We start from the raw sequence: 15,269 nt of genomic DNA, 5'->3' as shown, positions 1-15,269 counted from the left end.
CCTTGTAGCTTAAAGAAAACTATGGGTCAGTTTGTATTTATATTCTGTTATACGATGAAATGGACTCATGAGCGCGTAAACTACCTCTCCAGGACCCTGCACTTTATTGCCTACGCGCGCTGCATTCTCTTTGTAATTGTCACAGTTTATTCTTCACTCTGTCATTGTTCTACCTTGCACTACGTCAATGCACTGTTGTAATGAATTCTAATGGATAACGGGATGTAAGACAAGATCTTCACTGCAGCTCGGTACATGTGACAATGATAAACCAATTACCAACTCCAGCAATATGTTATTCAGGGAGAGATTCGGAGCACACTTATAAAGAGCTGTAGGAACACAGCAGGTCAGGTAGCATCTATGGAGGGAAATGGACAGTCGATTTTACGGGTCGAGATCATTCATCTGGACTGGGAAAAGTAGAGCCCGTCAAGTACTAAAGGAGAAATCTATGCATTGATCCGAAGAAGTGCGAATGTATTGGGTGACCCACCAGGTATAGCCATGAATACACAGGACCCAGTGAGATGTATCGCAGGTTACTGTGGGAGGCAGGCGACGAAATGGCTGGTGCCACGACAGAAAGTTTTTAACCTTCGCTGGCCACTGCTGAGGTGCCAGATATTTAGAGTTCAAGAAATGTCCGGCCTTTGTTAAAGAACAGCAGGGGAAAGCCAGGCAATTACAGGCCTCTCAGTCTGAGGTTAGAGAGAAGGAAGTTTTTGAAAACATCCGAACGGCGGGAATAATCTGCACTGTGGCAGTCAAGGAGTGTTCAGGATAAGTCAGCGTGGATTTGTCGGTGGGAAGACCTGTCTGACGATTCACAATCCCGAAGAAATCAAAAAATATGATGACTGCAGTGCTGTCCCATGGAGACTACGTGGACGTCAGCTATCACTTGCATTGGTTGTTCAGTGGTAGAATTCTCGCCTGCCACGCGGGAGGCCCGGGTTCGATTCCCGGCCAATGCAACCTTATCATTTACTTTGAGGTTGGTCATGGCCCACATGAACTCCAGCCGCCGATGCAACCTCGACCTACTGCACTTCGCCGAATGCACGAAAAGTTCCACGGCTGACACAATCTCCCTGGCCCCACACTTAAAATGGCATGCAAAAGTTTGGGCACCCCTTGTCAAAGTTTCTACTACTGTGAATAGCTGAGCGAGGAAAAGATGACCTGATTTCCAAAAGGCATGAAGTTAAAGATGACACATTTCTTTAATATTTTAAGCAAGATTACTTTTTTAAATTTCCATCTTTTACAGTTTCAAAATAACAAAAAAGGAAAAGGGCCCAAAACAAAAGTTTGGGCACCCTGCATGGTCAGTACTTAGGAACACCCCCTTTGGCAAGTATCACAGCTTGTAAACGCTTTCTTCAGCCAGCTAAGAGTCTTTCAATTCCTGTTTGGGGGATTTTCACCCATTCTTCCTTGCAAAAGTCTTCTAGTTCTGTGAGATTCTTGAGCCATCTTGCATGCACTGCTCTTTTGAGGTCTATCCACATTTTTTTCAATGATGTTTAGATCGAGGAACTATGAGGCCATGGCAAAACCTTCAGCCTGTGCCTCTTGAGGTAGGCAATTGTGGATTTCGAGGTGTGTTTAGGATTGTTATCCTGTTGTAGAAGCCATCTTCTTTTCATCTTCGTTTTTTGTACAGACTGTGTGATGTTTGCTTCCAGAATTTGCTAGTATTTAATTGAATTCATTTTTCCCTCTACCAGTGAAATATTACCCATGCCACTGGCAGCAACAGAAGCCCAAAGCATGATCTATCTACCCCAGAGTTTAACAGTTGGAGAGGTAGTCTTTTCAAGAAATTCTACACCCTTTTTTCTCCAAACATACCTTTGCTCTTTGCAGCCAAAATATTCGATTTTAACTTCATCAGTTCACAGGACTTGTTTGCAAAACGCATTATGCTTGTTCAGGTGTTCCTTTGCAAACTTCTGACGGTGAATTATGTGGTGAGGACGCATGAAGGTTTGGTGAAAAAATGGTGCAGAATTTCATGAAAAGGACACCTCTCCAACTTTGGGCTTGTGTCAGGAAGCAGCAACATTCCAGCCGCCGATGCACTGTGATAAGGTTAAGTGAGGGCGCTCGGTGTCCCTGAAACAGATCTTTGTTCTCCTACTCGGTTCCGTGAAATAAATTGGCAAAGCTGTGGAGAAATCGTGGTGACTGTAAAAACACGCTGGTCTGGTAAAGATCCAGCAAGGACATGATGGGCCGAAAGTCTCCAACTGTGCAGTGACCCTTCCACTATTACGTAACGGATCAGGCAGCATGCATGAAGTTTCAAACTGAGACATATTTTCCTGTCAATGACCTTCCATTTAGGAAGGAAATGTTTATTGACAACGCACCGGGACCAGAATCACCTGCCGCCCTTCATCAACATTCTAAGGTTCATGTTGACCCAAAACATTCAGCACTTTATTTGTGAATTCGGAAGCGTACGCAAAGAAGCGGCAACGTTTGGACAAGTTGAGTGACGCATTAAGGCATGACAGATTCAATATCTCGTGGATAAATGTGAAGTTATCCATTTCGGAGAAGGATATGAAAGATCCGACATAGTATAAATATTGCCAGGTTTGGAACCGCTGGTGTACAAATGGTTCCTGGTGTTATTGTACACCCGTCAGTGAAGGCTGTTGATAAGACAATGTCGACAGTCACTGAAAGAGGTTTTGCATTCAGGCGCAAGATATCCGACTACAATCACAGAGCACCAGTGAAACACCGAACCTGCAGGATTTTGTGCAGTTTCGTATCATCTGAAAACGTTGGAACTACTGCTGTCGAACGAATGCAACAGGTCTCGACAGAATATATGCAGGGAGAAGGTGTCCCGTGGCTGAGGAATCTGGAACCATGGAATGCGTATCGAAAATCAGCGGCGCACCGGCTGTGATGGTGATGAGGAGGATTTTGTTTCTCTCAGATGGCGATGGATGTGCAGGAATCTTCACGACAGGAGGCTGTGGAGACCAATTGTATGAACATATTTGCATAGTCATCAGATGGATTACTGGGCACAAGTGCCTCAATGGTATGGGAACTGAGCCGGAATATGCAGTGAGATCGAGGCTCTGATTACCCAGTCCTGCATTTATGCTCTCGATAATTCCACGTTTCTTACTGTCTGCTCAATGAGGTGCTGTGATCACTCAGCATGTATTTTAGTTCTTTAACTCATCGCCGCCGTCCAGTGACTGCTTCAAACCACACATTATCCTCATCCAGTTAATCCCTGATGGTGGTTTTACTTCCATGGCTCTCTCAACATCGAATGAGAGAAAGTCTAACTTTGGGGTGACAAGTGGCAGATGGAGTTCAATCCTGAGAAGTGTGAGGTGGTAAACTTTGGAAGGACAAACTCCAGGGCAGAGTACAGGGTAAATGGCAAGGTACTTGACAGTGTAGAGGAGCAGAGGGATCTGGGGGTTCATATTCACAGTTCACTGAAAGTTGCCTCACAGGTGGATGGATCAGTTAAGAAGGCTTATGGGATGTTATCTTTCATAAATTGTGGGATTGAGTTTAAGAGCCGAGAAGGGATGATGCAGCTTTTCAAAACTCTGGTTATACCACACTTGGACTACTGTGTTCAGTTCTGGTCGCTGCATTATAGGAAGGATGTGGAGGCGTTGGAGAGGGTGCAGAGGAGATTTACCAGGACGCTGCCTGGATTAGAGCGTATGGAAAATGAGGAAAGGCTTAAGGTGTTAGGGCTTTATTCACTGGAAAGTAGGTGGATGAGAGGAGCCATGATAGAGGTATATAAAGTATTGAGAGGAATAGATAAAGTAGACAGCCAGCTCCTCCTTCCCAGGGCACCAATGCTCAAGACGAAAGGGCATGGCTTTAAGGCTATGGGTGGGAGGTTCAGGGGAGATGTCAGGGGGAGGTTCTCCACCCAGAGAGTGGTTGGTGCATGGAATGCACTGCCTGGGGTGGTGGTGGAGGCAGATACATTGGACGGGTTCAAGAGGTTCTTGGATTGGCATATGGAGGAATGTGAGATAGAGCGATATGCAGGAGGAAAAGGTTAGACACTATGAGGGTGGTTTGATGGACGGCACAACATGGTAGACCGAAGGGCCTGGTTTGTGCTGTATGGTTCTCTGGTTCCACGGTAACACAAGTGTGGAGAAACTATTAAACAGTTAAAGACCATGATACAATCATAGTGAACTCAAAGTATCCAGCGTGTGTTCGGTTAAGAGCCTGAATCATTCATAAATTGTTGAACAAATTGCAAGCCTAATCTCCTGGATTGTGTTGAACATGTTTGCAGAACAAGGAACTGAGCAAAACGTTGAAAGGTGGAACACAGGTCGAATTAATTTTGTACAGCGGCCGCGGCGAAACGTTTCACAGAATCGGAGAGCTGAGGATGCGCCTGCTTCTCATATTACAGCCATGCACCAGATACCGTCATTTGGTGTAGAATTGGAAAGAAATGAAGTTAAGATTTTACCGAAATTTTCAGCCACTTGCTCTTCGGAACATTAAACTTCACAGGTGGATCAATATGATGCAGCACAACCGGAACTGTCCAAGTTGTTGACGCGCTGCTCAGGTGTCTGCGAGTAATGTTAATGTTGCTGTTTGTGTTTTCTGATCCCAGGGGAAGAGCCTCTCTAATAAAAATGAAGCCTGTCTCCGGAAAGCGCTGTCAGTTGGATTCCAGCACAGAACACAGAGTTCCTCCATCATTTCTCCACCAGGATGCGAGTTCCAGCCAGCGCATTACCATTTCCGGTGCTTCCTCCAATCGTACAGACAGAATTAATCTACTACCCGATTATAACTGCCTTTGGGGTTCCTGGTAAGTTGTTACACCTGAGTACGAAAGTTACGCATCGACTATTGAAATGTTCCCCGTTATTATCTCGGCAACAATCTGATGATTAATTTCCCTTACCCGCAAATCAATTGATAGGCGAAGCTAGCAGTGGCTGTTTATTCCTGATCTATATGTTCGCTTGGTTTACCCGGCCATGGAATTATTAACGGCAAAACTATTCCCATAATTTGTGTTCTCAAGTATTTCCAGGAATTTGCGGTTGATTGTAAACCCCTGTAGACTGTAAAACTGGCGATACTCACTTTAGTGTCCCCCTGCATCAACCGATCACCCCTTCCTTTCCGTTAGACTCGGTAATATCCCGTCAGGACTACTCCGTCTTTAATTTCAAAATTGACGAATTTCCACATGGCTGAGTCAAGGAACCCGCCAGCCGCTCATGCCTGCACACACGGCTGAGAGTCTGGGTAGTCAGGAAAGAGACGGCAGTGCCATTGATCAGGATATCTCAGCTGCTTTAAAGTGAAGTGCCAAGTATTATTTAAAGCCATCCCAGCCCCAGCCCATGGTCGCTTTAAATTACGTGAAGGAATAAATATTCTTCGCCTCATCTCCGAAAGGATTGTTTTACTCTTCTTCACATTCCCCTTCCGATCGGTGGCAGACAGCTGCCTTCTGCAACATCCACTCCTGCAGAGACACCGCTGCTGTTGGCATCAATGGCACCGAGAGTGACATTGAAACATGGCACAACCTCTCCGTGAAACTGCCCTGACATTGTTTCACAGATCAATGTGACCTCCCGCTTTGACAAACTTCCACCCCATTCTACTCCCGACGTCGAGCTCATGCCGGGATTTCTCGCTTTATTTCAGACAAACACTTTCATCTCTCTTGTAATCTCAGCCGTTTCAAATTTGGCAACAAGTCTAACTCTGGGAATACAATAATCTCTCTCACGAGTTTTTGCAATGTTATTTTCACCCTGACGTCCCGAGCTCCTTGACTGGTTCGAGGCACATGTTGTGTCTGTCCAGTGAGAAACCTTGTCGACGGGAGAACCAAATAGAATTAGTGTAGGATTGTTGTGGGTGGGGCGGCGATGAATCTGTGGGACAAAATGTCCGTTTCTGTTTTTTGTGCCTGGATTTCGGTCATCACAAAGTGTGGCACAGTTTATGTGTGAATTGGAGTCTCCTCTTTGGGTCATACACCAATAAGAAAACATTCTCTCTCTGTCCACCCCTGTACGACTGTCCAGGAACACATTAACCACTTTTGCTTTGCTTACTGCGCTTTGATGATGTCCAGACACTGTCACCAATCTGTGAACGTCTGCCCCCAGTTGTCTCAGTTCCTACTCCCTGAAGTATTTGTCCTTTAGTCTCTGTTTTCTCTGCTCGATTCCTCTTCCTCTATTTCCCGCCCTGCTCTGCCAATTCTGCCGCTCTCACACTGCGTCCGATTGTCGGCGCCCACAGGGTTGCCCCGAAACTTCCATTCTCCGCCACCCACCATGTGTGCTTATTTTAAATTTCACCCGCCTTCTTTGGGAAATATCCAAGAGCCGAAACCTAGGCTGAGTATCTCCCTCCACCGCAGTGAGAAAATGCCCTCCAGCTCTCCGTGTCCCCTTCTTGGGCTACCTTCGGATCGATATCGCCGCTGCCTTATTCACTCCACTGGCCTCACTATAACTGTGCAAATGCGACTTTGCCAAATATTTTGGCTCAAAGAATGAGGTGAAGTTTCCGCGGCTCTTTTGTCCCTCCTTACGGGAAAAATGATCATTAGTTCAGTCAGACACGATCTGTCAACAACCAATGCGTTTGTTGTTTTTGCTGTCATCTCGTGCTAAACCTATGACCATCCATCCGTTTCCAGGCACCTTCGTGCTGACTCACACATCAACCAGTTGGGCGCTGATGTGTCAGTTACATTTTTCACCCTGAAAACTCTCATTGTTCGCCATTCCTCATTTATGTCTCGGTGGGTACAGTTTTTAATCTGGTCCCCATGTTTTAGAGAGTAGATCCCCATTAGTCTCTGTCACGCGTCCCGCAGTGAGAAAATATAATGCAATCAGAAAAACTTCGCCTCCCACGTCCATCCACTACTGCTCACGGGTTGTAATCTGCATTCACCCCTCGGACGACTCCAGTGGCTTCACATTTCCCCCTGTATCTCTGCTGTTTTAGCGGTCCTCCATAGTAATTCGCGACGGACGGTTACCTCAGACTTGTTGTGAATTTTCCCTGACTTTCCTGCAGTTCAGCGGCAATGTGGGCGAAACACCAAGGAAGTCCCCCGGTGCAACCATTCATTGATTCTTTTGCTCTTGGTTCCGATTTACAATTGGTATATTCATTACATTTGGGTGTTAAATATTTGCTTCAGTGAGCAGTAAACCACAAGTAAAATATTCATGTTGAACCAGGATCTAGGAGTGAAGTCTGTCATTTAAACACAAACTGTGTACAGTAACTGACATCATGAATGTATATTATCAGCGTCTCTGATTGTTCCCATCACACAGCTAACCTGGTGTCGATTGTGATCCTGTCCCGGCGAAAGTGCGGTCTCTCCAAATGTGTCTCTCTCTACCTCGTTGCCATGGCAGTGGCAGACCTGTCGGTCATTGTATCTGAAGTGATACTGCACCATCTGAATGACTTATATTTCCCAACAAGTTTCCTGTTCATTACCCAAGTGTGCTCTTCCCATCAGGTCCTTGGTCATGCGGTCACAGATATCTCCGTGTGGTTGACAGTCTCCTTCACATTTGATCGATACGTGATGATTTGTTGTCAGAAGATGAGGTCTAAATATTGCACGGAGAAAACTGCAGCCAGAGTTTTCGGGACCCTGTGTCCGCTGTTCTGTTGTAAAAACATCCCCTGGTACTTCACAAATCAACCTCAAGTTACAGTACAGAACGTTCCACTGGCCTGTAACGCGAAACTAGAATTTTATACTGATCCAGCTTGGATCGTTTTCAGGTGGATTCATTACATTCTTAACCCCATACTCCCAATGTCCCTGATATTGCTGCTCAATGCTCTGACCGTGGGACACATTTTAGCGGCCAGTAGAGTCCGCAAGAGGCTGAGAGGCAGCAAGAATGATGCGAGTCACAATGATGCCGAGATGGAAAACCGAAGGAAGTCCATAACCTTACTCTTTGCTGTATCCGGCAGCTTCATATTGCTTTGGATGACGTATTTTGTAGTTTTTGTGTTAATACAAATTATGAATCGTTATATTTTAACCGGGTTCAGTGATCCGATGTTAATTGCGGACCGAACCAGTTACATGCTGCTGTTGCTGAGCTGCTGCACAAACACTTGTATTTATGCGGTGACTCAGACGAAGTTCAGAACGCAGCTGAAGAATGGAATAAAATTTCCTTTCAGAATTATGCTAAACAGCGTTAACGAAAGAAAACGAATGAATTCCGGGCATTAGATCTTAGCAGAATCTCACCTCCTATTTTCCCTTAGACTTAACTTCAGATGCGTCACTCGGTAGCTTTCGGTGAATCCTGTGTTTTTCCATAATTCACGTTGTTGAAGAAGATCGGCCATTTAATCTCAGGTAAATACTGAGTGACCAAGGCGTTCAGAGAATTACATCATAATTCGGCACACCTGGGGAATCAAAGCCCTGCTTTGTAAATGTGCAAATATGATCTTTCAATGTTATGTTCTCGGTTCTTTGGGGAGCTGTAAAGTAATGGGAAATATTTAATATTTCCTGTACGGGTTGTGTTCAGCACCTAAAGCAATGATTATGGTAAGGGTCACATTTTGAATCCACCTCTCCCTTTACTGTCAGTGACTTCGCCGTCAGCAACAGCGAATTAATTTGAAAATGTTGGAATTCCGTTTCAGGTCAACAATTCACTTCTGTCTGCGGACAGTGTTTTCCAGCCGTGCGTCCAATGGACGTCGCGGATAAACGTTGTTTCCAACGACCAATAGGCGGCCTTATCCATCACAAACGTAATTTTATGGCGAGGTGTGTGGGACGTGTCCAGCAACACTGATGTTGCCTGTTATCAGAGGATATAATGCATCTGTGAACGTGGTTCTTCCCGCAGCAAATGTCTGGAGGGAGGTGTGTCCCGCGATGTTTCAGGTGGTCCGTCTCCCGAGCGCTGTTTCCCCAATCAGATCAGCGAACACGATGAAAGCGGCGTCCCGATACCTGGCTCTGTGCCGAGGAAGGCCGGAGTTGAACAGAAATTTAGCACAAGAGACTACAGATGTCAGGATCTGGACCTAAAAGCAATATCCCGGAGGAAATCAGTGATGGAAGCATCTGGGTTAGCTGGACGGGGTGTTGAGAGGAATTCTCCCTGTTTCGGGTGGAGACTCTGAGTCAGGACTAAGGACGGAGAGAGAAGATAGGCATTGTAAAGCGAACAGGAGGAGGGGTGAGAGAGGGGCCAGTAGTTGACTGTTGGACCGAGGGTGGCTGAATGGTGACGGACAGATAGAACCAGGTAGGGGAGGGGGAGTGTGGAGTTGGGGACAGAAGAAGAAGGAGGTTGGACGAATACAGACAGAAAATGGCAGATGCAGCCGGTTTCGTGGGGGGGGGGGGCGGTGTGTGAAAGTCAAGACGGCAGTGATGGTGATAAACAGGAACACAAGGGCGACCAGTGCTGGAATATGACAAGTAAGGAAGGTGATAAGGGGAACCATTCGGGCAGAGGTGAAGGGCAGGTTGAACCAGGACCTGACGGAGGACGGGGGGTGGGGATGGGGTCGTGCGGACCCTGTTGGTGAAATGTAGGTGTGGGAGTTCATAGAACCAGGAGGGGGGCTGTGGGATGACAATCAGTGATGGGGGCCCGGAGGGGTGTGGAAAACGGGTCAGTAAAGGAAGGACCAGGAAGGGTTGGAGAGAGAGGGGGCGGTTACACTGGGTTCGAGGGTTCCCTAAAATCGGGATGTTCACACTTCACACCACTGGGTGGTACCTACCCAGGCGGAACACCAGGCGTCCTTCCTATCAGACCTTTGGCCTAACACTTGCGGTGGATAAGGCTGAGGATGGACTGGTCGGTGTGGGAATGGGAATTGAAATGGCTTGAACCGGAAGCTTGAGATGACCATTGTGGACAGAGCGCTGGTGCGCGACCAATCGGTCGCAGAGCCTACGCTTGGTCTCGCCGATGTGTAGGAGGCTATATCGGGAGCAACAAATGCCAGTCGAGGTTGAACGAGGTGCACGCGAATCTTTGCCTCAACCGGACAGTCTGTTTAGGTCGCTCGATGGTGGTGAAGGAAGAGCTGTGAGAAAACCTGTTGCACCTCCTGCGGTTTTGGTGGCAAGTGCCAGGGGTCAGAGAGAGGCGGGTGGGGTGTGGTGAGCGCAAACTACTTGAGGCTCCCGACTATTCGCCGGTAGAACCTCGCTGTCCCGCCCGACACCAACCTCCCGGCGCTTCGCCGGGTCTTCGTCCTGCTTCCTCCGCCGCCGTTGTCACCACAGACCCCAAATTCTTTCTTTCTTTTTCAATCTTTTTATTAGTTTCCAAATTAATACAGATTAATACTAAGATCAATGCTTGTACATGTAATAAAAGAGATCCGGAGAACAATCATGGCATAGATAATCATAAAGAACAATAAAATATCAGAAAAATCTTTTGATCCCACGATCTCTTAGCAGATGAATATAATATAAAAGAAAGAAAAGGATTTGTGATGTACATAAAAGAAAAGAAAGACAGAAAAATCCCCAAATCAGTAAGAAACATTATAAACAATATATCAAACCAACGTAAACAGAAAAGTTTCAAATAAAAAAAACAAAAAAAAGGACTACAATTTCTCAGTAGAAACAGAGCACTATTATGTCGTCAACTCCGTTCCTCTAAATTGGAATGTTATTGAAAGGGGATCTATATCATGTGAAAATATTGAATAAATGGACTCCAAATATTTTCACATTTAAGCGAAGGATCAACAGTACCACTCCTATATTTTTTCCAAGTTTAAACATGATATACTTTGAGAGAACCATTGAAAAGTAGTAGAGGCTATTGGCTCCTTCCATTTAAGCAAAATGGATCGTTTGACCACCAATGTAACAAAGGCAATCATACGTTCAGCGGAAGCAGATACATGGCCAGACTCTTTCCTTGGTCATACAAAAATTGCAGTGATAGGGTGAGGTTGTAAATCAATAGTAAATGCAGTTGAGATAATGTTAAAAATGTCTTTCCAATATTTTTCCAAAAGAGGACAGGACCAAAACATATGTGTCAGATAAGCCACATTCGATTTACATCTGTCACATATCCAATTTACGTAGTGATAAAAACGGGCTAGCTTATCTTTTGACATATGGGTGCTGTGAACTACCTTTAACTGTATCAAAGTGCCCTTGGCACACATTGAAGATGTATTAACTAAGTCAAGAATTTTATTCCTTGTCTCTGTAGGTAAAGATGTCTGGAATTCACTTTCCTATTCATTCTTAATTTTGTCCAGTGATTCTGGACGTATTTTCATAATTAAATCATAAATTATTGCTATCAAGCCCTTCTGATAAGAACTAAGAACTAGTCTTTGTCCCGTAATTTAAGTTTTTTAAGATGTCGGAAAAGAGGGTATAGAAGCTTTTAAAAACATCTAATCTGCAAATATCAAAAGAAGTGTGATCTAGACAAATTGTGTTTGTTAGACAGTTGTTCAATAGATGAAAAACAGTTATCAATGAATAAATAACGAAAATCTGACTCAACTCTGGATGGTTGAAAGAACAAAATATATTGAATGGGACTTGACAAGTTAAATTTATTCAATCCAAACAAAATTACGAAATTGAAGCCACATTCGTATTGTATGTTCAACAATTGGGTTAATCATATGTTTACTTAATTTGGTAAGTGAAAAAGGGAGTGAAGCTCCTGAAATAGAAACTAATGCAAATCCAAGTACTGATTGGTTCTCAAGGTGTACTCATTTGGGACATTGAATTATGTCTAAATCTTGTATCCAAAAAATTAAATATCTGATATTAATTGCCCAGTAATATAATCTGAAGTTAGGCAAGGCCATACCACCATCCTTTTTTAGTTTTTGTAAATATTTCTTACTTAACCTTGGGTTTTTATTCTGCCAAATCTATGAAAGAATTTTAGAATCAATAGTGTCAAAAAAGATTTCGGGACGAAAGTTGGAATCGCTTGAAATAAATATAACAATGTTGGTAAAATATTCGTCTTCACTGCATTAATTCGGCCTACCAATGATAAAGGCAGTGGGGACCATTTAGTAAATAATTGTTTGACATAGTCAATTAAAGGCAATAGATTAGCTTTAAATATGTCCTTATGTTTCTTGGTAATTTTAACACCTAAATACATAAAATAGGCACTTACCAATCGAAAAGGTAATTGCCTGTAAATTGGGGTTTGCATATTTAATGGCAAGTTCACTCTTATTAAGATTTAATCTATGGCCAGAAAAAAACACTAAACTGATCTAGTAGTGATTGTACTGCGGGGATAGATTCCTCCTGACTGGATATATAAAGTAACAGGTCATCTGCGTAGAAAGATATCTTCTGAATCTTCCTTCTGCGAGTAATGCTACACATATTTGAAGAATCCAGGAGAGCAATAGCCAAGGTTTCTGAAGCAATAGCAAATAATACAGGGTTTAAAGGACAACTTTGTCAAGTACCTCGAAAACACCTAAACAAAGCAGATCTTTGAATCTTAGTAAGTATTGAAGCCATAGGTGTATAATAAATCATTTTAATCGCAGATATAAATTTAGAGCTAAAATTAAATTTTTGAAGTGTAGTGAATACATATTCCCTTTCGACTCTGTAAAACGTCTCTTCAGCATCTAGTGAAACAACACATTCTGGAATTTGGGATGAAGGGGTATATATAATATTCATTAATCTCCTAATATTACAATGTAAATAATGATTCTGAATAAATCCTGTCTGGTCTTCAGAGACAATTTGTGGAAGAACCTTCTCCAATCTAAAGGCCAATATTTTGGAAAATAATTTTGAATCTGTATTTAATAAAGAAATAGGTCTATAAGATGCAAAATCCGTGGGTCTTTGTCTTTTTTTAAGTATTAAAGAAATAGTTGCTTCATAGAAAGATTGTGTAGTTTACCTACTGATAGGAAATCTTTAAAACTTTTGACATCCAGTGAACAAGAATATCAGAAAATGGTTTTTAAAAATTCCGTTGTATATTGGTCTTTACTGGCCGGATGCTTTACCCGAGTTCATTGAAATATTACTTTCTTTATTTATTCCTCCGATATGGGAGCATCTAATGCAGATAATTGGGGAATCTTCAGATCTCTTCGAAATTCATGCATTGATGTCAGATCCTCAGGGGATTCTGATTGGTATAAAGAAGAATAAAATTCTTGGAAGAATTTATTAATTTGAACATGATCTATCGTGTAGGTACCATCTGCTTTAAGAATTTTATTAATCTGTCGTTTAGATAAAGTAGCTTTCAATTGGTTGGCCAATAATTTACCAGATTTGTCATCATGTATATAAAATTGACTTTTGTTTTTAAGTAGCAGATTTTCAATTGAAGATGTTAATAATAAACTATGTTATAATTGGAGTTCTGTTCTGTTTTTATAAAGCTCCAGATTAGGAGTATCAGAATATTTGTTATCGATTTCTTTAATCTTGTCAGCTAATATACGTATGTCGTTATTAGTTCGTTTTTTCAATCCAGGGGAATATGAAATAATTTGACCACGGATATATGCTTTAAAATTATCCCATATTATCCCACTGAAGATTTCTTGAGTAAAATTGGTTAAAAAGAAAAAATGTAATCTGTTCTTTAATAAACTGGATGTAATCTAATTCTTGTAATAGAGTAGGGTTAGATCGCCATTGTCTGACATCGAAGGATACATTTGCTAATTTAATTGATAATTTCAATGGTGCATGATCAGAATTGGCAATTGCATCGTACTTACAGTCCATAGTAAGTGGAGCTAGTCTAGCACCAATAAAAAACTAATCAATCCGGGAGTAATTATGGTAGACATGAGAAAAGGATGAATTTTTTATGATATGATTGTAGAAATCTCCAAACATCTGAAATTACGGAATCTACTAAGAAGGAGTTAATAAAGGTAGCGGATTTGTTTGGAAGTGCAGAACTTGACACAGATCTATCCATGGAAGGGTTTAGACAGCAGTTGAAATCTCCACCCATAATCAAAGTGTATTCATTTAAATTAGGAAAAATGCAAACAGATGTTTAAAAAGTTCAGAGTGATCTACGTTGGGTGCAGAAACATTAACCATAACAACTTATTTATTATGAAGTAAACCGGTAATTCATAAAAATCTGCCATTTTGGTCTGATATTGTCTCATGATGGACAAACGAAAGTGAAGAGTGTATAAAAAAGAGACTCCTTTCACTTTTGCTTGTAAATTTGAATGGAACTTTTGACCCCTCCAAAATCTAAAAATACGTTCATTATCTTTCCTCCTGATATGAGTCTCCTGAGCAAAAATGATCTGAGCATTTAATCTGTGCAAAACTTTAAAGATCCTCGCGCTTGACCGGATTGTTTAAGCCGTTAATATTCCATGAAATAAAATTAATAGTGTTATACATTTTAACAGATTAAAAACATATGGTATGCAATGGGTTAATCTCGCTCCACGGGACATATTTGTAGTTAAGTCCAGAAGAAAAAAAAACTAAAAACAGACCCACCACCTCCCCCAACAGCCCGAAAACTGGCCAATAGGCAGCCAGAAAGCGAGCCTCTAATTGAACTAACCCCAGTTCTATTGTTGGCAGTCGTCCAAGTTAAAAAAAATATAAACCACCCATGTTTAGTCCAAAAGGCTATCGAGATAGTCAAAACAAAGTTATCGAACGCACAACAATAGTTGTGAGATTGAAACAGAGCCAAAGGGCGTTAACAGTCGACATGTAAAAAATACAGATTAACAGTTATTTCGAAAAGAAAGCAAACGATCAGTCATTTTTAAAAATTCTTCATTATTATTAAAATAAAACATTAGTAATATTAAAAGAAGGAAAAAGAAATGTTTAAATCTAAAAACTTAATTGCATAATAAAGCAAGCAGGTAGTAAATCAAAGGAAAACACTGTCCTTTCCGCATTTCTTAGCTTCTAAAGTTAAAAGCTAGTTCATAAGAAATTCTTCGGCCTCTTAGATGGATTTAAACCATTTGCGAGATTTATCAAGTAGTGCAATTCTCAACCTTGCTGGGAATAATAATGCAGGATGACAATTGCTTTGATAGAGACGAGCCATAATCGGTTTGTAGGTCAGCCTTCCTTTCATAACTTCGGGGGTGTAATCTTTAACTATTCGAAACTTACATTGTTTAAATTGAATCATTCCACGTCCACCAGCGCTGCAAATCAAGAGTTCTTTGAT

At 42.3% G+C, this 15,269-nt stretch overlaps 1 non-coding gene across 1 annotated transcript; it reads left to right on the top strand.

The window, feature by feature from the left end:
- Positions 1-906: 906 nt before the first annotated feature.
- On the top strand, positions 907-977 carry trnag-gcc (transfer RNA glycine (anticodon GCC)). Its single transcript has one exon. It is a non-coding gene; the product is annotated as a tRNA-Gly (tRNA).
- Positions 978-15,269: the final 14,292 nt, after the last annotated feature.

This window comes from Pristis pectinata, unplaced genomic scaffold, assembly GCF_009764475.1.
Source record: "Pristis pectinata isolate sPriPec2 unplaced genomic scaffold, sPriPec2.1.pri scaffold_146_arrow_ctg1, whole genome shotgun sequence".
NCBI classification, from domain to species: Eukaryota; Metazoa; Chordata; class Chondrichthyes; order Rhinopristiformes; family Pristidae; genus Pristis; species Pristis pectinata.
Note: the sequence above shows the minus strand (reverse complement) of the source record. Positions and strands in the feature narration are given on the sequence as shown.